The sequence below is a fragment of the Hyperoodon ampullatus genome (assembly GCF_949752795.1).
Source record: "Hyperoodon ampullatus genome assembly, chromosome: 14".
In the NCBI taxonomy this organism is placed as follows: domain Eukaryota; kingdom Metazoa; phylum Chordata; class Mammalia; order Artiodactyla; family Ziphiidae; genus Hyperoodon; species Hyperoodon ampullatus.
Window position 1 is genome coordinate 86,755,086 of NC_136927.1, and position 26,910 is coordinate 86,781,995.

The 26,910-nt window shown below is 56.5% G+C and overlaps 1 protein-coding gene across 1 annotated transcript in view; it reads left to right on the plus strand.

Annotated features, from left to right (window-relative positions):
* CDH4 (cadherin 4) overlaps positions 1 to 26,910 on the plus strand; it is a gene marked incomplete at both ends in the record, with an annotated part of 569,293 nt that overhangs the window by 365,229 nt on the left and 177,154 nt on the right. The window lies entirely within an intron of this gene.

The window sequence follows — 26,910 nt, forward strand, 5'->3', positions numbered from 1 at the left end:
TTCCCCGGGCGGTGTGAGACCCCAGAGGGCTGCAGGGGGCCGGGTTCATCTCACCCTCTGGACAAAACGGCAGCCTCTCGTGCTACATGCTGCTGTCACATCAAGAAATTATTATTTTCAGCATGTTAGGTGTCACCAGTGCCCTTGCCAAGTTACGTTTTCCAGGTCCACCCAACCCTTGCTGCTCCTTCCATGCTTGTCTCACGGAGGTCACCGTGTCTTCAGGTGTTAAAATGAGATCAGAGCTGAGGATAAATCCAGATGAAAGAGGAGACCTGGGGGCACGGGCTGGGTGGGAAGTGAGCAGAAAGCCTGGGGGCTCCCCGAGGCTTTGCACTTCCTCTGTGGCCTGCAACGCACGCTTCTCCCCGAGAAACCGACAAGCGCGTGTTCAGATGGGGGGTGCAGGGTTGTTAGCATAGCAGGGCTGGCGGTCACCGCATGAGTCCTGTAGGGGTTCAGAGCGTGAGAAGAGGGGCCTGCGTGGAGGCCGTGGTGGCCTCTGCAGAAAACCCCAGGATGTCAGGAACTGGGAGATGTCAGAACAGGATGTCGGGCTGCGAGTCTCACATTGACTGACATCCTCATGCTGCTGACCGCTGCCTGGACTTCATTCTGCTGCCGCTGTGTAGCTCCAAACACAGAACCGCATGGACGTGGGGATGCTGTGGACCCACGGCCAGACGTGCGGGCACAGGATTTTATGCCACAAGAGCACACAGGGGCCTGGGGTCTGTGTGCATTTGCCCACAGATGCTGACTGCTTCCTTTGGGGGTCAGGAAACATCAGTCTGGGGTTTCCCTGGTGACGCAGTGGCTGAGAGTCCGCCTGCCGATGCAGGGGACACAGGTTCGTGCCCTGGTCCGGGAAGACCCCACATGCCATGGAGCGGCTGGGCCCATGAGCCATGGCTGCTGAGCCTGCGTGTCCGGAGCCTGTGCTCCGCAACGGGAGAGGCCACAACAGTGAGAAGCCCGCGTATCGCAAAAAAAATAAAAAATAAAAAAATCAGTCTTTGCAGCATCCAAAGGCTCAGTCTTGCAGCCCCCAGGCCATTGAGAGGGCGGCAGCATCCGCCTTGGAGGTGCTCCCCGCGCGAGTCTGCAGGAAGACACTCTTGTATCACCCGTGTTCCTGCTGAGCTTGGTGGTGGGGATTAATCTCTGGGCTTTTCATTCTCTCCAGCTGGCAGGCAGGTGCCCAGCTGGGTCCCTCACGAGGTCACCAAATCCGCGAGAGGGGAAGACGGGTGTCTCCGAGAGCATCCCAGCGGGCGGGCTCAGACAGGCACCCCCAACACAGGCGGGAGTTCTGAGCCCAGCGGGTAATCCCCTCCTTCCCCGGGCAGAGGGAAGGGGGCCCTTTGGCAAAAGGACGTGGGGGCTTTGCTTCTCCGGGCCCCCAGGGGCCGAGTTAGGTCCGAGCCCTCGTCCGGGAGTCCTCCCAGACCCAACCGCCCGGCTCTGCCAGCCGCGGAGCCTGCTACAGTGGTGCGTGCTGTCGTGCCTGCCCGCTGATGGACGTGCCCGCTCTACACATCAGGAGGGCAGCCAGCATCCATGAGGAGGCGGTTTCTCATTGGCGGTAATTCTAACGGCCTGGGATACACTCTTGGTCTGTCCTCAGGGCTCCTCTTAGAGTCTCGGGGGTCAGGCCTTCCTTGGATCAGGAACCTGGATCTTTACTCCCATCCTTTACAGACTTCCTGGCTGGACCCCAAGCCCGCGAGGCCTCAGGGATGTCCGCCAGTGCAGGCTTGCTGCGTGGAGAGTGACCCGGCCTAGACCAGCTCCACTTGGGCGAGGTCGCAGCTGTCGCCCTTGCGGCTGTCTTGCCCGGATGTAGCGAAACACCGGCCCCATGGCAGGGGCTCGGGGTGTGCGCTACGCGAGTCTTTTTAAAGCTGGAGTTCGTTATCTCATAGGGAACCAATGCCTTCCTCGGAGTGAATATCAGCTCCCATTTTTTGTAAGACACTTTCAACGGATGAATTAGTTTCTTAGAGCTGCTGTGACAGTGTTCCACCAACGGGGCAGCTTATGCAACAGAATACGTCTCACGGTCTTCGGGGGCAGGCACCTGAAATCAAGGCATCCACAGGGTTGGATCCTTCTGAGGCCGGAGAGCAGGTGTGCTCCAGGCCACTCTCCTTGGGGTGCAGACGGCCGTCTTCTCCCTGAGACTCTTCACTTATCTTCCCTCTGTGCACACCCATCTGTGCCCAACTCCCCCCTTTTTGTAAGGACACCAGTCATATTAAGTTAGGGGCCCACCTTACTGCACTGTGACCTCATCTCAAATAATTACGTTTGCAGAGACCCAATCCCAAATAAGGTCACCTTCTGAGGTGCTAGGGGCTGGACTCCAATGTATGAATTTGGGGGGACACAATTCAGCCCATGAAAAGGGGTTTCGGCTGGATCCTCCCTGGGGTGTCCCAGCACTGACCAGCTGCTGGGCTGTAGTTCCACCAGCTCAGCTTGGAAACTCGAGTGTTGCTGGCCGTTGCCATGACCTCCAAGGGATAACCAGAGGACTCCCCTAGGCCACGAGAGTGCAGACCAGCCCCGAAGTCATCGAGGTCCCAGGGAGAGTCACATGGGTGGTGAGCTTCGTTCTGATTATGGGAAGTTGGACAAAAACAGATGCCAAATGAGGGATCACACAGGCCGGGTCTTCAGCACACAGATCTGGGGTCAGGCCAGTGGTTGGCGAGACATTTCCAGATTTGGAAAATCCAGGTGAACCAGGAACAGGGTCTTCCTCAGTCAGAAGAAGACGGCCTTCCTTCTCATGCTGGGAGCTTGACGGTATCACAAAGAAAGGGGAGTTGCTCAGGCAAAACAGAAGTTCATTCAACTCAGCTACGCCTTGTCTCCTTGTTCAAACAGCGGTGGGCCAGTGGCCAGAGGCAGAGCCAGGCTCCAGGAGGTCTGGAGAAACCCTGTCTTCACCGGACAGAGGCGAATTCTGCTGGACAGAAGTCAGACGACAGGAAGGAAGCATCCTTTTATTTCATTGTCATTTCCACTGTCCCCTGGCTCTGCCTGGCCATCGCTGAGCTGAGAGTTGGCCCAGGAACAGGTGATGATGATCTGTTCCTCCCCCATGGAGCCCAGTCAGCCTTCCTGTAGGACAATTTCTGAGAAATGGATTTTATCAAGAACCAAGGACAGGTGGCAGAGTAAGAGTGGCTTGTGATTACCCGCTTTGTGATCCTTGTGGAATTGGGCGGCCTGGGTGGGAGTTGAACTAGGGTGAGCGAGGCAGGAACCATCCCAGCGGATCCCTCTGCCCTCCAGAACATTCCACACCAAACCCCACAGAACCTTGATTTGTGAAAGGAAAGCAGGGGCCATCCTCCCAGAGCAGCCAACATGGCCAATTCAGGTGCAAGTGTTTGTACACTTTGTGGGTTGTGAGTCCTTACACCTGTTTCAGTGATGCCATAACTGTTCCGCCACCTCCATTCAGTTACAGCCGCGCAAAACGGCTGCTTGTGGTTACACACATTTTTATTTATCTGAATGTGCATCTTAAAACCATGAAGACTGTGCCTGAGCCGCAGCGTCCCGAGCGCTCCATAAAGTTGGGGACGGGCAGTGTGACCTGGAGAGGCCCAGGGCGTGTGTGCCCGCCTGCCCTAGCGTGGTGTCTTTTCCAAAGCGCGTTGAAGGACTTTGCAACTAACCTGCCGTTCCATTTGATGGGAATTTGGAGTTCTTGATCTACGTCTGTCACTTTCCTCCAAAGCAGATAGGGCCTGGCTTTTCCCGACGACCTGTTCATTACACGACAAGGTCCCCTAGTGTGTGCCAGATGGGAAAGCGTGTGCGTGCATGTGCCGTGTGGAGGGCATTCAGTGTCTTCCTCTGCCAACCTCTGTGCCATACGCTGGGGGAGAGCAGTGATCACGGTACACGTCACCCCTCTTGCCAGATGGATGGGCAGGCGGGGCAGAGGGCTCGCAGCACCACCAGGGCCACTGGACGCCGCCGATGCCTCCAGGACCCGGCTGACCACCAGACGTGGTCCCGTCTTCTCCCTCCTTATTGTGTCACGGAGCCCCTGCTTCATGCCGGGGGTGGTCTACGTGCAGGAGCCCTGACGTCATGGCGCTTCCTTTCTAGTTTGAGGAGACAGGTGGAAAACACACATACACAGGCAAAGTGGAAGGTGGCAGTAAGTGTTACAGGGGAAGCGGGCCTGGCGTGGATGGACGTGGGTCATGTCTGAACATGGATGAAGGTGTCCTGAGTGCAATTCCATAGAGGAGCTGAGAGGGCAGCGTGGCTGGGAATGGGGGTGGGATGTGACCTTGCATTTGCAGAGTATTTAACCCAATCTTGAAAAGACTCCATTCGTGTCGGTGCCCACGAATCAGTGGGAGAAAGAGGAGTGAGGTTAGGGCAGGGGAACCTGAGCCTCTAAATCCTTCCCTTGTGTCCCCTCCCCCCCCTCCTCCCGTGGATCTTAGGGAACAGGCGGGTGCAGCCATCTGGTCTACGACACAGGACTCAGTGGCCCCTCTGGACCCCGGACTGGGACATTCCCACCAGACCCTGTGCCCTGGTCAGCCTCCCTCCCCTAATCTTTTCCTTTTTGTTTTGATTTTAAGCACATCGAATTGGATGTGGATTTAAACAGTATTTACTCAGAGCTGCTCTACCTTGTGTTTTGCCGTTGAAAATATTAATTGTGACCTTTCAGAACTCCCAATTAAACTCTTCCAATAAAATGAAAAGGTTGAACAAGCGTAAGCGGGCATGGGAGTGGGAGGGAGGCAGATCTGTGCGGTGGGGATGCCGGATGCAGAGTCCTTGCCCCTGGAGCGGTCAGACAGGTGGCCACGCCCCTGAGGTCTGGGAAACCTGGTCTCTGTCCCGAGTGTGGAGAAAGGCTGAGTCCAGAGACCCCGTCCTCCTGACCTCCTCCAAGGCCAGGCTGTGAGCCCGTCAGAAGCAGCAGAATGAACCAGCTGGAGATCAGGAGTCAGTGACTGAAATTAATCTGCCAAGGTCATTGGCGTCCTGGCCATTTCCCATGCGGACCAGGGCCTCTGGTTCTCCTTGTGTGGCCACCAAGTGCCCAGTCTCCACAGTTGCTAGGAGGGATATGAACGCTACAGAATCCCAGCCTCCTGTCCAACAGGGATATTGGCAGGAGCTGCTCCCTCCCTCCAAGGGGTTCAGGACCAGCTTTCCCAGTGGAGAAAGAATGCTGATGCTAATTCAGGTGGCTTGGAGTGGAAGAGGCACGCTGGGCCAGCAATAGGGGCTGCCTGTGTTACGTGGGGTGTGCTCTGGGGTGACTCTCTGCCTCGCTTCCCAAGCAGCGCCTGCTCTTCTTGACGCCCAGCCTTGTCCTCGTAAGAGAGGACAGCAGCCTGCTTCTGAGCACGACCAACCGGAGGCCCAGCCGTGGGTTCCTGGAATCCAGCGGCTTCAGGGTCAAGGCAGATGAGGTCAACCGGGAAGGCAGGCAGCAGGGGCAGTGGAACAGGACGGAAGGGAGGGGGACCTCTAGGTGGGTGGGCTCACGTCCCACCTCCAGCTGGTGGCTGCCGCAGAGAGGCCTGGGTGTCACCAGATCTTTGGAATTTCCCAGAAAAGCTGAAAATCTGGATTTTTTTTTAAACGTGAAATTTGCCAGTACCTAATCTCTGCAGCCTAGACCGGGGTTTCCCAGTCTCAGTACTCTGAGGTCACTCTGAGGCAGCTGATTGCTGTGAGGCCATCCTGTGCCTCGAAGGATGCTTAGCTGCAACCCTGGCCCCCACCCACTGGATGCCAATAACACACTCCCCAAGCTGTGACCACCCCCCAAGATGTCTCCAGGCACCGCCAGGGACCCCTGGGGGCCAAAATCACCCCCAGTAAGAACCAGGGATTTAGACTGTGAATCTTCCTTTTGTGAATTCTGTAATAGACCAACCCAAAAGACCATATATGAGTTAATAGGCAGCTGGGCCCAGAAATGCACAGGGGGCTCAGAGGCTCCCCTAGTACCCAGGTGTACCCAGCCAGTCACTGCCCCCCTGCCAGCCCCGTCCCCTCTGCCTGGTGACACCTCAAGCCCAGAGCATCCCTCTCCTGCTCAGCACCACACGGGCCTTATACCTAAAGTGTGCCAGCTGCAGGCAAGCCCACCGTGAGCTCTGGGATGCTGCTTCATACAGGAACGCTTGTTCCCACCTTCTTCCCAGGCTCCCTCCAGATCCTCAGGTGGGGCTGCAGTTGCGGATCCCGTGACATGAACAGAATATTGTTCAGCCACCTGGGGAGGCCGTGCCCCTTCCAGCCAGAGAGGGGCATGGCGGGCAACAGCCGGTCTGTGGGACCAGGCTTCCCCCACACCACAGTGAATGGTCAGCCCTTCAGCTGCGGCTTGCGCGTTTTGTTTCATGTGTGCAATATCGTCCTGCTCCCGGGCCGACCTCACCAAGCGGCAGGGGTTGCAGCGCTCAGAGGACCGTCCCCAGCAGCGTCTCCATCCATCTTGGAGCCCGTGGCCGACAGCCGTTGATGGAAGCACCAGCTGTATCCTCTCCTGCAACTTCAAAGGGACCTTCCATCAGGAGACTCACTCGCATGGGGCTGGCTCTGACCCTCACAGGTGTGGACGGGGCATAAATAACAGGCGGATTAATGGTGGTGTTGCCTGGCAGTTCACCCCACCCGGGCTTGTGAGCCAGCATCTGGTCGTCTCCAACATCAGACACTTCAGCAAAGTTTTAAATTAGGCAGAAGCCTGCAGAGTGGCCAGAAGGCTCCAGTTGCAAGGGGGCTGCCAGGCTCTTCTGCACACATTTGTGTCAGCAATGAAAAACTGCATCACTAACGGCCAAATCAAATACCCTAGTTGTGTCAAGATTCCCCAGATGTGATGTGCAGAGCTCAGAGCCCCTTGTAAATTCCATGTTGCTTCCTCCCCTTAAAGATGCCTGGAGATTTCTCCGTCACGGAGCCCTGGCTCAGCTGAGTCCCTCTCTTCCCCTCCGGGCAGAGAGCAAGTCCTCCCACCCACTGTGCTCGCACCCACGGGGTGGAGGGAGCTGCCCACCAGGCTGACGCTCGTCTCTGGAAAACCTCAGGTGAACTGCTCCCCCAGCTCTGCAGTGGGGGTCCCAGGACCCTATCTCAGAGCTGGGCGGCATCAGTCCAGCCTTTAGATTTCTTGCCGATCGGAGGAGGCTCAGGAGGGACAAGGGGGCAACCCAGGCACCACCCGTGAAGCTCTGACAATTGGCGAAAAGCTACAGTCGGCCTCATTTGCAGGAGACCCACATCTCTCAAGAGTAATGCGTGTGGACAGTTTTCATATATTCAATACCATGAGGGAGAAAAAGGCATGTGACAAAAGGATGGTTTCTCGGGATCAGAGAAAGTTTAGGCTCAGTGCGGGCTCCAGGGGAGGAAGGACAGACAGAGAGACTGGCCCAACTAGGAGCTGGGTTTCCAAAGCCAAGGACACAGATGGTTGGGTCTGCGGGAAGAGACATGAGCCGAGCGGCGGAGCCCGTTTTCTCTCCAGTTGCACATAAAGCGCACTCACACTCCCTCACGTTTAGAAAGCTCAGGGCTGACTCCTCTTCAGTGTGATCGCAGGTCAGATGAACAGTGAACTTCAGCAGAACAGGGTCAGTCAGATGTTAATGGTGAGGCTCAGCCCCGAAGCACATCGTTTGGCCATCAGCTCTGGACTTCCCCTTGAACTGCGCCACCCAATGCGGGCTTTGCATCATAAAGGGAACCCGAGCCTTTTATAAAGACGAAGGACATCTGAACCCAGGTCAGCTGGCCACCACAGAGCTTTGATGGTCATGCTCCACATGCCCCCGCCCCAACCCCCTACTTGCGCTGGGTGAATGTGTGATGCAGGAATGTGTAGAGTGATGTGAACACAGATCAGAAAAGGGTAGATGGGTGTCCTCACCTGCGTAGAGCACACAGCATCCTGTCCAGGCGGGCAGTGGAAAGGGCGCCCATAAAGGGGCAATGAAGCAAGGAGCAGTGAGCACCCTTCATGTGCTCCTTCTGGGGATGCGCAGCGCTCAGAGGGATTCGGACCCTGACCTTCAAAGCAGGCAGAGCCGGGATCGAGGTCCGGCTGCAGGGCCTGCAGGGCTGGGGGCTTTGCAGAAGCAGCCCACCTCTCCGAGCCTCCGGATCTTCACCCGGAGAAATGATAGAGCTCCTGGGAGGCTGTCGGGAGCTGTCACTGACGCATCTGCGCCGGGGCCAAGAATCTGGCTGCCCCAGGCCCAGGTGGAGGGTCACGCGTTCCCTCGGAAGCACCAAACTCAGCCATCATGGCCCGTGGAGAGAAAACCAGGCCTGTGTGCATTTCATCTCAAGGAGACAGAGTCAGGGAATCCAGAATCAGGGCCACACGGCAGCGTCTGTGGAGCCCTTTTCACAACCGTGCCAGCCTGCAGCCTGTCCAGGCTCGGAGGGGGAGGTCAGCTCAGGGGACTCGCTCCCTGGGAGCCCGGGATGGCTTGGTGAGGCCGGCAGCGCAGGTCGAGCCCCTGTCCTTGCTGTCCAGCTCTGCTGGCCGCATGCAGTGGACGTCCCAGGGCTTCTTGCGTGAATGTTCAGTGCTCCTGTTTTGTCCTGCCCCATGGGTGCTCATAGCAGGCACCTAAGAGGTATTTGTTAGCTGGGGCGCCATGGGAAGTGACCCCAAGAGAGAAGCCAGCCTCTGCTTTGAAGGATTGACCTTGGTTTGCAGACGGGTGCGGGGGATGGCAGCTCGAGCTGGTGGTACCCCCGACTCCCGGAAACCCCAGGCTGGCCTTCCAGCTCCTAGACCACTATGGGCCCCCTCTAGCCCCCCTCTGGCTTTCCCCACTCCTGCTGAGAGTCAGGGACCCTCTCTCGCAGCTCCTCCTGAGCAGAGCTCGGGCGTCTCCTGTGCCGGTCGCCCCACCTCTGAGCAAACCGCTGGAGGACTCGCAGGCGGAACCCCAGGGGGCCAGTGACACCAAAGCCTCGGTGTGGGCCTGTGGGAGATGGGCAGCCACTGCCCCTGGGCCCCCTCAGTCCCGCGAGCTGGAGGAACTCCAAGGCAGTGGCGGGGGGGGGTCTGGGGGCTGGATCCCTCTTCAGGGAGGGTAATGGAGAGTTTGGGGTTCACGTGGGTCAGGCCAGGCTGGGATCCCAGGACGTGGGGCCGGATTGCCCTGGCAGTGCCCACCTCTGGACCCGAGCCTCGCTGCCCCCCAGCCTGTCCTCCACACTCCCATGCGTGCCAACCCCTCCACGGTTCTGAGTGCCCCGTACGGTGTCCTTTTTCTTTAATTCCTCTTCTCTCTTCCAAGACATCCTCCCCGTCTTCGTATCAGCCAGACAGCCCTGAGGAAATTGCTGGGATAACTTAGCGGTACCCACTGCAGCCCTTCTGTAGAGCTTCTCCTGACGGGCGGGCACTGTCTGTGCAGGGACAAATGAGCAGGTGTGGTCCCTGTCCTGACCCTCTTTTATGGGAGGGTCAGAGGCGAAACATGTAATTCTGGGTACACAGAAAGCTGGAAAAAAAGGCAAATCCAGTGAAAATGAGATATGTGTAATAGACGGTCCTAACCTCGTGTGGAACACTGCGTCTGTGCATAAAAGGAATGCGTAGCAATGCTGATGGTGGCACTGATTCTCACTAAAACGTTAGTGGTTGATAGGTTGAGTGTCCTATTTCCCCAGGAGTCATTGTTTTTAATGGATAACAATTAAAATGTCGTTTCCTTATGTCAGAGGGTCTGTTCGCAGCCGTGAGATTCCAGATGGTTCTGTTTGGCAGTGGCTGGCATTTGTGTTCAAATGCTGGGGACGTGGGGTAAGGGAGGTGGGGTCTCTACAATGCAGAGAGCCCAGTGCCCTGGCCACAGGGGGTGTTCTGTGAAGGAGAGAAGGGGTGGGAGTCGGGAAGGGGTTAGGCCAAAGGGGTGGCCTCCATCGGGGGGCGCGGCTGGGGGGTGGTGAGACCGGGAGAAGCCCAGCCTGGGGCTGGACCGTGCTGGCCCCGCCCAGTGTGGATGGACTTTTCTGCCTGGCTTGTCCTCGGGGACGCACCCCCTTTTTCTTCCGAGTGGTCGGTGGCTGGGTGTGTCCCGGGGCTCCCTCCCCGCGGCCCTTCTCCCGGCCCCTCGCTGGGGTCCCTACAGCTCCCTCACTCTGCTCTCTCCCAGCACGCCCAGCTCTGGCAACCTTCCAGGTGTTTGTTTTCCCTGCAACACGGATGGAAACTATTTAAACAGAAGCGTTTTAGAGGGAGAAGCTGAGAAGGGGCTGCCGGGCCTCCTCCTCGGAAGACGGGGGCTGCCGTGGGCTCTGGGACGGTCACAGGTGATGTTGGGGACAGGATGCTCCCCCAGCTCTGCCCACGGGTGCTGGACAGAGAGGGGGAAGGGGCATGTCTGTCGGCCGCCTTTCTGGGACAAAACTGGCCTCGTCACACCCTCCTGGAGGGCAGCGGAGCCCCTCTCATCAGGGCTGCTCCATGGACACTTCCGTGATGCCCGCTGTGTGTCAGGCCCCGCATGTGGCCCACAGGGACCTGCCCCAGATGCCCAGGCTGGTTCACAGGGACCACCACCAGGACCAGAGGCGGGCTCTCTGGGTGGAGGAGGAGAGAAGGTCCTGGATCGGGGGGTCGGGGTTGGTATTTAGAGTATTTTGGAGGAGAATTGGGGTGGGGTGGAGAGGCCTGCCTTGCCCATCGCTTACTGGGAGCCCGAGCCTTCCCAGCCAGGAATTCCACCTTTCCATAGGAAGTGACCGTATGGTACCACCGTGTTGTCAGTAACAAAAGTAACAAATCACGCCCCGGTTTAGTGGCTTCCAAAGCACTAAACATTGATTACCGCACCGCTCTGTGCTTCCCGAATGCGGGAGCGGCTTGGCTGAGCTGCTCTGGCTCAGAGCGTCCCATGTGGTTACAGTCAAGCTGGTCCCCCGATGGCCTGGCCAGGCTCGGGGATCCACTTCCAACATGGGTGACTCGCACGGCTGTCGGCTCGAGGCCTCAGTTGCGGGCCATGTGGACTCTCCACCGGGCTGCTTGGGCGTCCTCACGGTGTGGCGGCTGGTCCCCCAGAGCACGGCGTCCCAGCAGGGTGGAAGCCGCAGTGTGCTTACGGCCCGGACTTGGAGTCCTGTGTGGTCGAGTCTGTCGCACCTCTAGAGCTCTGCTTCGTGGGGAGGAAGGTCCACCAGGACTGGCCACCATCTCTGGCCTGGCTGCCTCAGTGGAACTGGGAGAGGGCTACTGATGGTGGGTCTGCCCGCGCGGTCCCGGGGGCTGGCACAGTGGGAGATCCTCCTTTGCTCTCATACCTCCTCTGGGGGTCCTGTCCCTGCTGCTCGGCCCCCCACCCCAGCACCTCTGCCCCTGGGCCCGGGAGCCCTCCACATGCCCCGATCTCAGTTCAGGGACACGTTTTCTGGGTTTCTTCTCACTGTGGTGACCCCTGACATTATGCAACATGATGCCTGTAGAAGGATTACTGCACAGAAGCTATAATCCAGGTGAGGGGCCTGGCTGGGGAAGCGGGCTACGGCGTCTGCAAGGGCTGCTGCCCGGGGCGGGCGGGCGGGCAGCTCCCCAGGTGCATCCCCTGCCCTGAGCCTGAGGACCTGCTGACTCAGACCCGGGCTGCACTTGAGGAGCCCAAGCATTGCTATCACCCGCACACAGCCGTGGCTTCAGAGCGACAGTCCAGGAAGAAAACCCAGTTGGAAGGGCCTGCTGCAGCCCACGTGTGCTGAGACACATGAGCTTAGTGCAGCCAGCAAGGCATGTGGATTTTTTTTAAAAAAGAATTCATCTTTTCAGAGACATTTTAGGTTCACAGCAAAACTGTGTGAACTGTGGAGATTTCCCATACATCCCCTGCCCACACATGCACAGCCTCTCCTGTTAATCCCATCCCCCACCAGCTGGTGCCTCGTCGCAATCGATGGACCTGCATTAACACATTATCATTACTCAAAGTCTGTAGTTTACATTAGGGGTCCCTCTTGGTGTTGTACATTCTGTGGGTTTGGACGAATGTATGATGATGTGTATCCACGTTTACAGTATCATACAGAGTCGTTTCACGGCCCTAAACATCCTCTGTGCTCTGTCTTTTCATCCCTCCCTCCCCCCTAACCCCCTGGCAACCACTGATCTTTTTATTCTCTCTATAGTTTTGCCTTTTCCAGAATGTCATATAGATGGAATCATACAGTCTGTAGCCTTTTCAGATTGGCTTCTTTCACTAATAATATACATTTAAGTTTCCTCCATGTGTTTTCATGGCTTGATAGCTCCTTTATTTTTAGTGCTGAGTAATATTCCATTGTCTGGATGAACCACAGTTTATTTATCTGTTCACCTACTGAAGAACAGCTTAGGTTCTTCCAAGTTTTGGCAACTAGTATATCTTCTTTGGTGAGGTTGATGTTACGGTATTTTGCCCATTTTTTAAATTGGGCTGTTGTCTTATTGTTGAGTTTTCAGAGTTGTGTATTTTAGATAATAGTCCTTTATCAGATGTGTCTTTTGCAAATATGTTCTCCTAGTCTGTGGTTTGTCTTCTAATTCTCTTAATATTGTCTTTCTCAGAACAGAAGTTTTTTATTTTAATGAAGTCCTACTTATCCATTATTTCTTTCATGGATCATGCCTTTGGTGTTATATCTAGAAGTCGTCACCATACCCAAGGTCACCTAGATTTTCTTCTGTGTTACCTCCTGGGGGGTTTATAATGTTGCATTTTACATTTAGGTCTGTGACTCATTTTGAGTTAATTTTTGTGAAAGGTGTAATGTCTGTGTCTAGATTCATCTTTTGCTTGTGGAGGGATGTCCAGTTGTTCCAGGACCATTTGCTGAAGAGGCTATCTTTGCTCCGTTGTATTGCCTTTCCTATTTTGTCAAAGATCAGTTGACTATATTTACGGGTATCTATTTCTGGGCTTTTGGTTCTGCTCCATTGATCTGTTTGTCTAGTCTTTCACCAGTACACACTGTCTTGATTACTGTGGCTTTCTAGTAAGTCTTGAAAAAAGTCCTCTGACTTTGTTCTTCAATGTTGTGTTGGCCCTTCTGGGTCCTTTGCCCCCTCTCCATATAAACCTTAGAATCAACTTGTCGATATCCACAGAATAACTTGCTGGGATTTTGATTGGGAATGTGTTGAATCTGTAAATCAAATTGGGAAGAACTGACGTTGTTCTGACAGCATTGAGTCTTCCTATCCATGAATATGGAATATCTCTCTGTTTATTTAATTCTTCTTTGATTTCGTTCATCAGAGTTTTGCAGTTTTCCTCTTATAGATCTTAAACATATTTTGTTAGATTTATACCCAAGTATTTCATTTTAGGGGGTGCTAATGTAAATGATAATTGTTTTTCATTTCAATTTCCGCTTGTTTCTTTCTGGTATATAGGAAAGTGATAAACTTCTATCTGTTAATCTTATATCCTGTAACTTTGCTATAATCCCTTATTAATTCCAGTTTTACAAACAAAAACAGTTTTATTTCTTCTCTCCCATTCAGTATACCTTTTATTTCCTTTTCATTAACAAGGACTTCCAGTATGATGTTTGAAAAGCAGTGATTAGATGGGGCATCTTTGCCTTGTACCTGATCTTAGCAGGAAAGCTTTGAGTTTCTTAATCTTAGGTATGATGTTTGTTGTTGATTTTTTTGAGACAGTCTGTATTAAGTGGAGAAGGATACCCTCTATTCCTAGTTTACAGAGAGTTTTTATCATGAATGGATATCAGATTTTTGTCACATTTGTTTCTGCATCTATTGATGTGATCATATGATTTTTTTCTTTTTTAGTCTTTCGACGTTATTAACTGATTTTTGAACATGGAACCAGCAGCCGTGCGTACATGAGATAAACCCACTTAGTCATGGTGTATAATTTTTGTACATGGTTGGATTTGATTTGCTGATACATTCTGAGAATTTTTGCATCTGTGTTTGGGAGTGCTGATTTTTACCCAAACCAGAGGTGCTGAACACTTAGCTGATCCAGACTGCCCTCCTCCTTACCCAGTCCACTGGCGGCTCAGTCCCCTCTGCCTCCTAATCAGGTTGGAATGCAACTGCCCTCTTTTCTGTGCCGTGGCCCGGGTTGAAGCCACCTTTGTCCCCTACCAGGGTGATGCCTGGCAGTGTCCCCCATCCTGCCACAGCAGAGGGGCCTGTCTCCCTGCGACACCCTGCCCCCTGCCTCCTCGCCTGGGCGCCTCTTGTCCCAGCTCCCCGTCCAGCCTCACACAGCCCCCGCAGGCCCTCCTCTGCCTGGAGCCAGCTGCTTCCCCAGGTGTTTGCAGCCCACCCCTTCCCCTCCTCTGGGTCTCAGCGAAATGTTGCCTCTTCCAGGAAGCCGCCTGGAATCCCCCAGCCGAGGCCCCCTTGTTCTTCCCCACGGGCTGCACGGCTCTGTCTGCCCCGCCCTCACATGGGGCCGTGCCGCCTTTGCTGCGGGCACTTCTCAGAGTGCGATCACAGATGGACAGTGGGGAGGCTGCTGTCCAGGACACTGGATCACGGCCTGGGGAGGCTGCTCATTACAGAGCAGGACCAGATAAGCACACAAGTCAAGAGGGAGCATTTCAGAACCTGCAGCAACACCTGCAACCTTTCCCTCGTAGTTCATCTCTCCTGTATTTTACCAGAGTATCAGCATGTGATGGAGACGAAATTAAAAACCAAAACACTGGGCTTTCAGCAGGATGGATGGGGCAGTGGGGAGTGGGCTTTGCCCTGAGCCTAACTTCTCCCTGCACGCAGGCTCCCGGGGCGGGGCAGGCCCGGGATGCCCGAGACCACGTGCAGGAGACAGGCCTGAGTAACAGATGGCCGGAGCCCCGGTACCCGCCGCCCATCACCCCTGCACCTGGACTCCGTGGCCAGCTGCCCACATTATGAGCCCGGGCGCACCTGTCCCTGTCTCCAGGGAGCGGGAGCAAATTCGTGAGGCTGCGGCCAAGGCCGGCCACTTCCCGGACAGCTGCTGTCCACAGATTCAATCAGGGCTGTCAGGAACTTCAACTTATTACTTTCTAATGACGAGTTGTTATTGCCAGCTCATCACAAGGTGAAAGAGGAGCATGGCAGAGCTGGTCCTACGGTTTCCTGAGGGAATGAGGGCAGAAGGGCGCCGTGAATTGAAACGCTTTTGGCGATGCCCCCCCAGAGGCTCTCGGCGTCTTCACAAGCCCAAAATAGCGGGTGCGGCTGGGAGGGAGGTTTTGTCTCTTTTTTCTTTTTTTCACAGATGGCACAAGCTAATTATTCTCATTTGTGTAGCACCTTACACCTCTGTAGGCTTTTCTCAAAATGTTGGGAAACAGATGATCACGTCTGTTTTTGTAGCTGTGTGAGAGCTTTTCCATTAACAGGATCGGGCAGGACCATCTGCGTATTTAGTGGAAAGTTTGCCACCAGCAGCGAGTTTAAAACTTTGAAACAAGGGCTGAGCAGAGTGTTTCTCACCTGTGCGTGGGCTGCCTGGGAGGGGCCGGGATGCAGTCCAGAAGGCCGGGTGGGGGGCCTCCTGCAGCCTTCAGCGCTTCTCGGCCGGCTCACCTTGCCTGGGCTGATGATAATCAAGCCAGAGAGCATTCCAGAAAAAAACGGTGGCTGGAAGTCCCTCTACTGCCAGCTGGTCCTCAGACAAGTGAGCTCACCTCCCCGCGCCTCAGCGTCTGGGAGAAGTTGCAGCCGACGGGCTCACGGGGCTCCCGGTCCTGGGAGGTGAGGATGGGGTGTGTGGGCCTGATGGAAGGTTCCCGAGGATGAATGGCAGCACAGGAAATCTGCAGCCACGCCAGGCCCTCCGTCTCTGTGCAGCTCCCGGGTCATCTCTCCTGTGGCAGAGAACCCCTCCCGGCCGGCTTCAAGTACACGTTTACGCAATTCGTCATTAAAGCAGCGACATCGCCAAGGGAACTCACAGCCCGCCTGCCTCTGGGGCCCTCAGGCTGCAAGGGTGGTGGCCTCAGCAGGAGCTGGTGGGCCGTGGCGAGGAGGAGAAGGGGCTTGGGGGGAGCCGGTGTGGACAGAGCCGCGTTCCTCCGACATGTGTGTACACGGTGCTGTGGATGCGAGGTGAGCTGATTGGCTCAGGCTAACAGGGCACCAGACCCTCATTCATTCACTCAACAAACGTTTGCTGAGTGCCCGCTTCACATTGGGGACCGTTCTTGGGTGCTGGAGACGTGAAGGCCCGGACGGCGGGCCTGCCCGCGGGGAGCGGGCATTAGATTCCTGTGGCCGCTGTAACGAAGCACCACAAATGCAGTGGCCTGAAGCTGTATCCGTGTATTACCTGACAGCTGTGAGGTCACATGTCCAAAATGGGACTCCAATCCGCCCCACCTGGACAGGGCTGGTTCCTTCTGGAGGCTCAGGGGGAGCAAGCCCTTGCTCTGCCTTTTCCAGCTTCTAGAGGCCACTCCTTGGCTCACAGCCCCTTCCTCTGTCTTCGAAACTATAGCAGCACAGCATCTCCCGATCTCTCTCTGACCTGCTTTCCTCATCACATCTCCTTGAACTCTGACTTCCTGCGCCCCTCTCATCAGGACCTTGTGATGACATTTAGGGCCACCTGGATGACCCAGGATCATCTCCCATCTCAAGATCCTTAACTGAATCACATCCGAAAAGTCCCTTCGGCCCTGGAAGGTGAGGTACTTGCAGGTTCTGGGATTAGGACGTGAACCTCTTCGAGGGGCCATCATTCTGCTGAACACAGAGGGGAAGGAGTGGCCCTCCCACGGATTTGTATACCATAGTAACACCGACATGGGTTTGGTCGGAAAAGGCAGCAAGATACGGGGTGGAGGGCGAGGACAGGGTGGTCAGGAGAGGGGCCTGCAAAATGATATTTCACCTGCAGGGAGGGAGGGAGCGAGCCATGGAGACAAGGGGACGGTCAGTGCAAATGTCCTGGGGCGCTGACAGTGGATGCCGGCACCCCGAGATGAGTCGCTGGGAACCTGTGACAAAGGCTCCTGTGCCGCGGCAAGGGAGGGGTCCACAGGAGGATGAGCAGGTGAGGGCCAGACCCCAGGGCTGATGTCGCAGGCTGGGAGAGACGCTGAAGGAGACACAGAGGTGCAGGGGAGACACCTCTGAGACAGAAGAAACTCAGTTCCTGGTGGAGCTGGGAAGCCAGGGGAGGCCAGTGAGGTGGGTGGCCTAATCACAGGGCGTGAAGCCCAGCAGGCCAGTGAGGGGGGCCCCGAGGTTTGAGAAGGGTGCCGGGGCCGTGCGGGTTGGGAGGGGTCACACTGCAGCCCGAGAGGCAGTGGGAGGTGCCGTGGTAGGAGGCGAGAGGGTGAGAGGGGTACGGGGGGGCCGGGAGAGGATGCTCGGAAGCTCACACAGGCTCTGGCTGATCCAGAGCAGGCCTGAGCTGGCTGGCGCCCTGGAGGCCCGGAGAAGAGGGGGAGGACAGACCCAGGGGGCATGTAGGACGTCCAGCCTCGGTGGGAAGGTACCCAGCCCCTCCTCCTCCCCCCACTCCTTGACAGCGTAAAGCCTGCATCAGCCCCACTTTTGCAGAAGCAATGCTGCCGGCCCATCCCTGGTCCTATAGGAGCGTCCACTCCCAGGGACAGGCCCATAACCACAAGGCAGGGTCTGAGTGGTCAGAGGGCCGCAAGAGTGGGGGAGGGCCCGGAAGTACGGGAGGAGGCCCCTCCTGTCCAGCTGCGTGCTGGGCGCCACTTACAGACGCCAACGCAGTGCCCAGTGATCCCGGCTCCTGGCCGCCTGGAGACTCAGCCTCTTAGCTACCAGCCGGTGCTGGTGGCCAGAATTCCATGTCAAATAGGCAGGAAGTTATATTTTTTTATGTTAATGAACTAATGGAAACAAATAGCAGAACCAACCCTGACTCACAGGGACAGCCCTGGGACTTGTGACTGAGCGATTAAGGGCCACGAGAGGGATGCTGGAAGGTTCTGGGCCACCAGGGTCAGCTGAGCAGAGTCGCACTCTCATGCGGCAACCCTGGCCCCGTTTCCTCATCCTGACGTTTCAGAGCAGCCTAATGTCTCCTCTATCTGGGCAGACGCACAAAATATGCCCAAAAGGATGCTTTTAAAATGTACTCTGCACAGCCTGACAAAATACCTGCACCCACGTCCCCGGACAGTTGCCGGGTTCGAGGCCTGTGTAAGCTATGGTTTTAGGACGCGTCTTAGAATGCCGAGGTGGGGAGGCCACCCTGTTCCAGGGCAGGAAGGTTGAGGTCCTGCTGCCTGCTCCAGGGGGTGGAGGGAAGAGGGGCTGATGCTGCCTGGGGCCCCAGCATCTTCCGGAGCCATCCTGGGGAGGCACAGACCTGCCTCTTCCCCAAATCCCTCGCCCCTTTCCTGTCTCTGTTCTTCCTGGCAAGGTGGGACCACGGGAACGCGGGCCCCCTGGGAGTTTGAGGAGACAGTTCAGGTGTGACAGGAGGAAGGCTTCTCTCGGTGTCGACCACCAAACACAGAAGGAGGAGCGACTGGGCACCCTCTGCTGGGGCAGTGCCCGGACCACCTCACCCCGCATCCTGGGCTGCACCGTGATCCGCACGCTCTGGGGGTAGAAGCGCCACTGTTTTACCTGTGCAGCTGTCGCCAGATGACCCAGGACCTCAATAGAATATTCACGTTAATCCAAACAAGAGCGGGTGCCTGGAGCTGTGCGAGTTGCTTGTCCCGTTCAGCCGGACAGTGCTGGATGCTGGAGCCCAGCCTGGGGTCCACGTCCCTCCTGCTGCCCTGCTCTCCAGGCAGCAGCCGGGGAGGTCGGATTTCATCATCTGCTGAGTCACCTTCCCCTACGAGTTGGGCAGCGGTTGTGAGACGCTGGCCGTCCCTGGAACTCGCATGGTCCCGTCTGGGCCCTGCCCTGGGTGAACCCCAAGTTCTGCAGGTGCGACTGGCTCTCCCTGGGATGAAATCGGATGGGGAGAAGGGCCCTCCGATAGGAAGGGTGGCAAAATTGGGGGATCAGTATCCAAGTCCTCAGTGTCACCTGCGGCCAAACGGGGAGCTTCAGTGGGTTCCTATCAGAGATTGTTTTTGAGTCTTGGCCTTTTCTTTCATTACTAACGCAGAGAAAGATGCAGCTCACTCTTTTTTTTTTTCTTTTTTTATTTTGCGGTACGCGGGCCTCTCACTGTTGGGTCCCCTCCCGTTGCGGAGCACAGGCTCGGGACACGCAGGCTCAGCGGCCACGGCTCACGGGCCCAGCCGCTCCGCGGCATGTGGGATCTTCCCAGACCGGGGCACAAACCCGCGTCCCCTGCATCGGCAGGCACACTCTCAACCACTGCGCCACCAGGGAAGCCCCCGCAGCTCACTCTTTGGTGCCTGAATGTAAAAGAACAGCTCCGAGCTGTAGCCTCATTGCAGAATCTTCCAAGGTACAAGTCAGCCACGAGGCCTGTTAGGTTTTTATTCCTCACTTTCAAAAACACAAGCTGTTTCTCCCCCGGAAGAGTATGTAATGTGCGAAAACATTAGGGATATTGCAAAATGGTTGCATGAAATAACTGTGGAAATATTTCACCAAAGCGTTAACCTTCGCTTGCTGCCCTCCCCTCCCAACCCAAGGAGAGATGATAATTTCTCCGAGTCTTTATCTCGTGCCTCTGTATACTTGCTGCTTTAAGTCACAAAAGCCTTTAGAGTTACGAATGCAGAATGTGCAGAGCTGTATTTAGACCGTGCTCACCTACAAAGCCTCCCGACCCAGCGCCCCCCACCCAGCCCGGCCCAGAAGAGAAACAATGGGGACCGGGCGGGACACCGGCGGCCTCATCCCCGAAGTGTTTGTGAACATCCGTGGAAATGTTGTAGACAAGGGGGGGCTCATGTCTTTCTGTCGGTGCTCTTTGTTCTTTCTTTCTGAAGGATGGATAATTCCTGGGAGTTTGTGTTTCACTCATAATTGTTTTTTAAATTAAGGTACACTTTGCAGCCCTGACTGCTGAGATAAAGACGTGCGTGGCTGGTGGGGAAGCACCTTGCTTTTGTTAAAAGGAAGAAAGGTGATAAGACACTGCGCTCTGGTTACTTGCAGAGCTTAGAAATCAAAGCTACCCCTGTGCATCTTGTTGTAAAAGCAATTGCCTTGTTCTTTCGTCTTCCTTGCGTTTCTCTCGGTCACAGCAGGGGAGGCTGGGAGTGGCGAGCAGACCCTGGAGCTGCGGGGAAGGTGCACCGAGGGTCTTCACCAGCTTCCTTCCGCCCCCGGGCATAATTGTGCTGGGCTTGCTCTGTGTGCTACCTCATTGAATTATGGCAAAAACCCTTCAAGGCGGAGGTTGTTAGTTCAACGTGGTATCTCCCTTGTTGCAGTGCGTCCATGAGTTTGACTGTGGGCTACAGGCTCGTGCCTCACGGTTTGAAGGTGATTGTGCTGCGTCAGATATGGAATCAGAGAGGTCTAGGGAGAGCTCCAAGGCCACACAGCTCATGCAACTTGCTTCCAGACCTCAGATCTTGGCAAGGCAGCTTGCCGCACTCTTTTGCACCCACCACGGTCGGTGCACCTAGTAGGTGCTGATCACATAGTAGGGACCCTGAGATGAACTGCAGCCTCCTGCCCAGGACTTTCTCTTTTCAGCAGCCAGAAGAGTCTAATCCAAAGGCTGCCTTTCTCTGAGAGATGCCTTGTCTTTCCAAGGAAAGTCCAGAAACTTCTTCCGCCGTACTCTACCGTGCACTCGGCGGGAGCGAGGCCCACTGGGGACAGATTGCGTTTGGGCCGGGGCAGTGGGCTCGTGGGCGAGACGGCCCTCTGCAGGCACAGGCTGGGGCAGGCGTGGATAACGCCAGGGGCTCGCCCTCTGCCTCCAGTCTTCCCCGTTCTCATTGCCTAAATCATCTGAAAAAAATCATTCCTGGTTCATTGACCTTTCTGCAAATTTTAATTTACACTCAGGAGTGAAATGTCAGATAATTTTTATGCATTTGGCTGAGCTTCTCTGCCGCTATGTTAAAAAAAAACAATTCCTTATCAAGATTTCATGTCAAACTTGTACAAGGGGTAATTACCCCGGGATAAACACTGTATTTGCATACAGCTCGTTGGGCAGGGCCCTGGAAGGGAGCGTTGGAAGGTCTGGGGAACTGGGGCAAGAACCGTGCACGGCCAGGATCCATCGCCTCCACAATGACTTCATTAACTGGCTGTTTTTCCTGCCGGGGGTTAAGCCGCCACAGTGTAGCTCAGGTGGGCGGGAATCTGCAGAGACATTCTCCTGCAAGACCCAGCCCAGCGCCAGGCTCTCTCCCCTGGCTTTGGGATTTAATGGCCAACACTACCCATCGGCCTCCATCAGAGAAACGGGTGCGAAAGAGAGGGTGAGGGCTCCCTGGACCTCGCCGTTGTGCTCAAGGTGAGAAGAGTATCAGCATCACAACCTCCACCTGCAGGGATCTTACAGTCTAATACGAGAGAAAGAACAAACAGAAGAGGCAGGGAGATGAGGAAGCCTTTGCCAACCTGCGCACCCCAGGCTGAGATGAAACGGCAGTGGTTTTGGAGGCATCTATTAAACCTGTTTCCTTAGATGCAGGACTTGCTTTGGGCGTGTATCGTTCTAATTGCCATTTTGTTTATGGTAGAAGCGAATTCCCAGCTGGAGATGCTGTGACAGGTCTGTGCAGGAACAAGGGTCTCACTCGAGACACCGTCATCACCTTGGTCGCTATGTGCGTGTTAACGCGTTACTGACAGAGTCCACCCTTCTTCCTTCATCCCACAGGGTAGGATGTCGTTCCCTCCCTCCTGGGCAGTTAGGACTGGCCTCGCGCTCTGCTTTGGCCAGTGAACCAGGAGCAAGCATCCCTCCTGGGAGGGAACCAGGGAGCCAGTGACTCCCGTTTCTCAGCAGCAGATGCTCCCGGCTTGGCGATCACGGAAGCAGAAGAAACCTCTCAGGATTCCATGGCACAGAGCCTCCCCCCGGCCCACGGCGGCAGGTCAGGTGCGTTGGGAGCTGCTCATTGCTTTGGCGTAACCCAGCCTCATGCTGACTGATACACCCTGAGTTCCCAAAATGCATCTCTTCCAGTGGTCATAGAAATGGTTTGGGTCCAACCGTCTTAGGTCATACAGTCCCCTGGCCCTCGCAGGACTTCCCGGGCCCCTGGTGTCTAATGAAGATTTCTGAGAGGGAGCTACAGTGTGCACCGTGGCCACAGATGTGAAGCCGTGTTTCTACCCCTCCCCCACACTGGCCCTGGACCCGTGGCCCTAGGCATTCTTTGGACGGTGATGTCATGACCAGTAAATAATGTGCTCCTGCTTCCTTAATGCTCTTCAGAAGCGGGATTAGGACCAGAAACAACCAAACAGGTGTCTCGGGTCTTTGCTGCCTTTGGGACGGTCCCTGGCCAAGGAAGGGGATATTTGGGGAAGACAGTTAAGAGGAAGAATCGTGTTCTTTCTTTCCGTGTCCCGGTAGAATTCACTCTTCACCACCGAGCGTTCCTCGTCATAAACCTGGCGAAGGTGTCCCCAGGTCCCGACCATCAGAGCCCAAAGTATGTCGGAGGGAGGCCCATCCTGGAAAGCGCTCAGAGCGCCCTGTGTGTGGCCCCGTCCCTTCTGAAGAACTGCTCTGGGGTGCCCTGAAGGGCCTCGTGGAGCCCAGACCGGCCCAGGGCAGGGGGGCCCCAGGTCTCTGTGGGGCTGTCCCTCTGCCCAGGGCGTCAGCCTGGCCGGACTGGCTCCTGCCTTCCTTCATCCCCTGCCCAGGATCCTCCGCCACCAGGATCCCTCCTGGGCTCTCCCAGCACCTTGCACCCCAGAGTCCCCAGCAAGCTGCCCCCGCCTGAGCGCCTGGCTGCATTTGCTCAAGGCCCACCTGGCCCCTGAGGATGTTTCCGTCCTTGGTTGTCAGGCACCCCAAGGGTCTGCTCATCTCAAGGGGGTCCCCAAACATCTCAAAGCCAAGTGTGACGTGAATGCGTCCAGAACGAGAAAGCTCTGATGAGGGAAGACCCAGGGGGAGGTTGCCGGCCGTTGGTGTGATTGAGGGGGAGGAAATGTGTTCGCACTTCCTGAGTTCTGATCCCTTTAGAAAAATGTTTGGCCGCCGACCCACGTGTGTTTGCAGAGGGAGCAGCTGGTAAAGTTCAGGGGCGGGTTTAGATTCAAACGGAGACTGAAGATTTGCCCTGCGAGTGGGGCAGTCAGACGCCAGGAGCCCCGAAGCCGGTGCAGGAGGGCGGCCCGGGGGCTCTAGGCTGTCTCGGGCTGTCCCTCCCACCCACAGGGAGCAACCCCTCCCGGAGTGACAAGCGTGCCCCCATCTCGGCACTGGCGGCCTCAGGTCAGGGCCAGAACAGCCGGGCAGCAGCCTGGGTTCAGACCCCCATCCTGCCCGGACTCCAGGGAAGGCCTCTCCCTCGGAACCCTGGGTGACCCTGGAATTTGTGAGCTCAGAGAAATTGGGAGGAGGCCTCAGGCTTCCAGCCTCTGGGTGCCCACTCCAGGCCTGTGAAATCCACAGCCGTTTGCCCACCTGCAGCCTCAGAATCACAAGTATTTCTGAATCACAGTGGTGGTTTCTACACAAACGAAGGTCCCTGCCCTGGAGACATCTCGGGTCCCTCCCAATCGCCAACATAAGCAGAGGGGATGGGGCTCATCCTGTGGCCACACTGGCCTGGGGTAAGCGGCCCAGAAGGAAAGGCCCCTTTAGCACCTCTGTGGGGTGTAAATGAGTTAACATGTGATCCGTGTTCTCATTTGTGCGCCACCGCACCCTGTCTGCGCCAGCTGCCCGGGGCTGTCCCCAGCCATCACACGTGTGCCTGAGCACGCACACCACTCCCTGGTATGCGTGAGCGTGTGCCCCTGCAGGTTCCTCTGCCGTCGGCCCTCTTCCACTCACCGCCAAGAGCCCCTTCCGACGTCCCCGTGTCCCGGGCCTCCTGGCCACCCTCACCCTCTCCACGCCCGGTCTGCCTGACCAACCAAGCCGCCCTGTGACACCTGCCCATCCGGCTCCCTCGGCTGGAACGGCAGCCGCCCGAGCTGCACCAGGCTGGGCTCTGCCCTTTTTGGAGTGTCTCCCCTTTTTGGAGAACAGGGGCTCCCTGAGGAGCACGTGCCCGGCAGAGAGCAACGTGCGAGGGGTCAGTACGTGGATGGACAGATGGACGGACACAGATTGCGTGTCTGCGCCTTTCTTTGCCGGGTGCCGAGCTCACTGTCCCCGCGCGCTGGGCGGGGCCGCGGCCAGGAGGCTGACCCCACCTCTCTGAGCCGGAGTTGCCTGGAGTCACACTGCCAGACGTGGTCCCTGTGGTCACCCAGAGCCGCCCTCCCGAACCTTAACCCGACCTTAAATAGCAAGTCCTCCCTAGATGTTTGGAACAGCCTTGCGAGAGCTTTGAGAGGAGAATGAAACTGTGAATGGATGAGTCAGCGGAGCCGGAGTGCTTTTAAATACTCTTAAAATACAGAGAGCAAGAAACAGCCCTTTTGGTAAAATGAAGTAAAACCATAAACCAGACCTGGGGGCCCATCCGGAGTCTCCCCTTCCTCCTGCCGGCCCCCCACCCGCAAGAGGACAGTGGAGGAGGAGGGAGTGAAGGAAGGGGAAGTGGGGGAAGGGGAAGGAGGAAGGGGGAGGGGAGGGGAGGGGGGAGGAGAGGTGGCCCCTGGGGACGGGAAGGAGCCGTGTCTCTACCTGGGCGTTAATTGCAGATGATTTCATTAGCTCAGTCCTGATGCGCAGCAGCTAATGAGAGAGAGGCCGGCAGGTCTAAAAATAGCAGTCCCGCTCCTAGTGTTGTAAAGGGTCCCCCCAGGGCCTGCCCCCCTGGCCTGCTGCCAGCCTCCACTCCCTCCTCACCACCTCACAAGGGCCACGTTCAGATGCGATAGGGGCCCAAGAGGGGACCTGGCCCCCCAGGCCGCCAAAGCCGGGGCCCTGCAGAAGGAGAGGCTCGTGGACGGAAGGAGCCGTGGAGGACGCTGCACACCCACCCTGTTCTTGCAGCAGCAGGCTTGTCTCGGGCGACCGGGTGCCCGGGCAGCGCCCCAAAGGAGACTAAGGCAGAAGAGCAGCCAGGAGCCCACGGGGTGACCACCAGGCGAGCAAGCTGTCCACTGAGCCCCGCCGAGGACTTGCCCACCCGGGAGGGGCCTTGCACGGTTTCCTCTCGGGAACCCCCGGCCCCGATGCTCCTCAAACAGAGATCACTTTGGAGGTTGCCGTCCCTGCTCTATCTCTCAGTGCCCTCACCGGTAACACGGGTGACAGCTGTCCCTGCCCAAGCTGTGGGGACGGCGTATGGTCTGGGCATGGAGTTTGGACCAAAGCCTGGCAGGTGCCGAGAACTCTATAAGCAATTGCAGCCATTATTATTACAGTGATCTCCATTATTATCTGTCACCAGGGCCCCTGAGAGACGTGCTAGCCTGCACTTGCCCGGCTTAGAAATGGTCATTCCTTGCCAGCAACCCCGGGGGCGATGACATTTCCACACCGGGGACAGTGCAGGGAGCCCCTGGGTGCAGCGGTGGGCGGAGCAGAGCCCTGGTCAGAGCAAGCCTGCCGTCCTCCCCCGCGTCCGGGGACCCCCCAGGCCTTATCCTCTCTCTTCCGGAACATCATCGTCGGGAAAGCGGGAAGTTTTGCGCCAGGCCAGTGCCACCCTCTCCCAGGTGTACGAAATGACAGCCACAAACCTGACCCGCCCTTGTGGATTGTCAAGACTACATTTCTCATGGTGGCTTAAAATGTAGGTGTGACCGTGCGTTTGTGAATGGACACCTGGGTATGGTTTTTATATGTAAAGCTCTTGGTAGCAAGAGCTCATGGAAAGAATAGGGGGGCCTCGGAAATAACTGAAATAGCGTAGCTGTTGGGAGGAGTGATGTTATTTAAATGACGCACGCGATTCCCTCAGCCTGGTCTGTGTGCCTGGGGAAGGGCTCCAGGGCAGGGACGGCCTCGGTCACGTTCGCAACCAGAAGGAAGGCGACGCTTCTGGCACAAGACTGGGGGCCAGGAGCCCCCTCACCCTCAGCACTGGCTGTGCCACACGCTGGCCGTGGACCTGAGGGGGTCAGGTGACCTCTGTGAGGCTCAGTTTCCTCTTCTGAACCATGGAAAGCCCAGGACTCCTGACAGGTTTGTGAGATTCGGTGCGGCACGGTGCTCCAGGTGCCTCGCGGGACACCTGAGTGACCACCGTGTCAGGAGTGAGCAAGTGAAAACTCACAGGATGTTCATTAGTTCATGAAATGTGGGTCTAGGTCTTCAATAAGACCACAGACTTCTTAACAGTCAAAAACCACCCCCCATTTTTCCAAAGAATCAGATGGACTCCTGGAATCTTGGACGAGAGAGTAAAGGTCCGGGCAGGGCCACCCCCTCCAGGGTCCTCAGGAACCCCCAATTCCTGGAGCACCCCCGACCACATCCTTGGCCGTTAGCACGGCTCCCACACCCCCGAGATGGAGCTATGGACCAGATGGTCCTTCCTCCCTCCAGTGATGCTGGGCCCTTGGGGGAAGAACACCCCCTCAGCCCAAATCTCTAAACATAGGAATGACACGCTCGTGGTCAGCCATCCTCCGGGTGTGAGCACAGCCGTTCAGCAGGGGGCCTGGGCATCTCCCACGCCTGGGCATCTTGGCGGGTCTGTGGCTGGATTCGCCGCTGTCACCCCTGCTGGCTCCCCCGTGAGTGCAGGCGGGAGGGTTTCATCAGAGGTGCCACCAACTTAAGAGCCACGAGCTCCGTGGTGATGGGGCGTCCGTGGGATTTACTAATGAGGAGCTCAGACCTCTGTTCTGACAGCCACTCAGGGAAGACCTTTTGCATAAATAACCCTCCTCAGACCTGGAACGGCTGCCTTCCTCCTCCACCCAATTCCTGT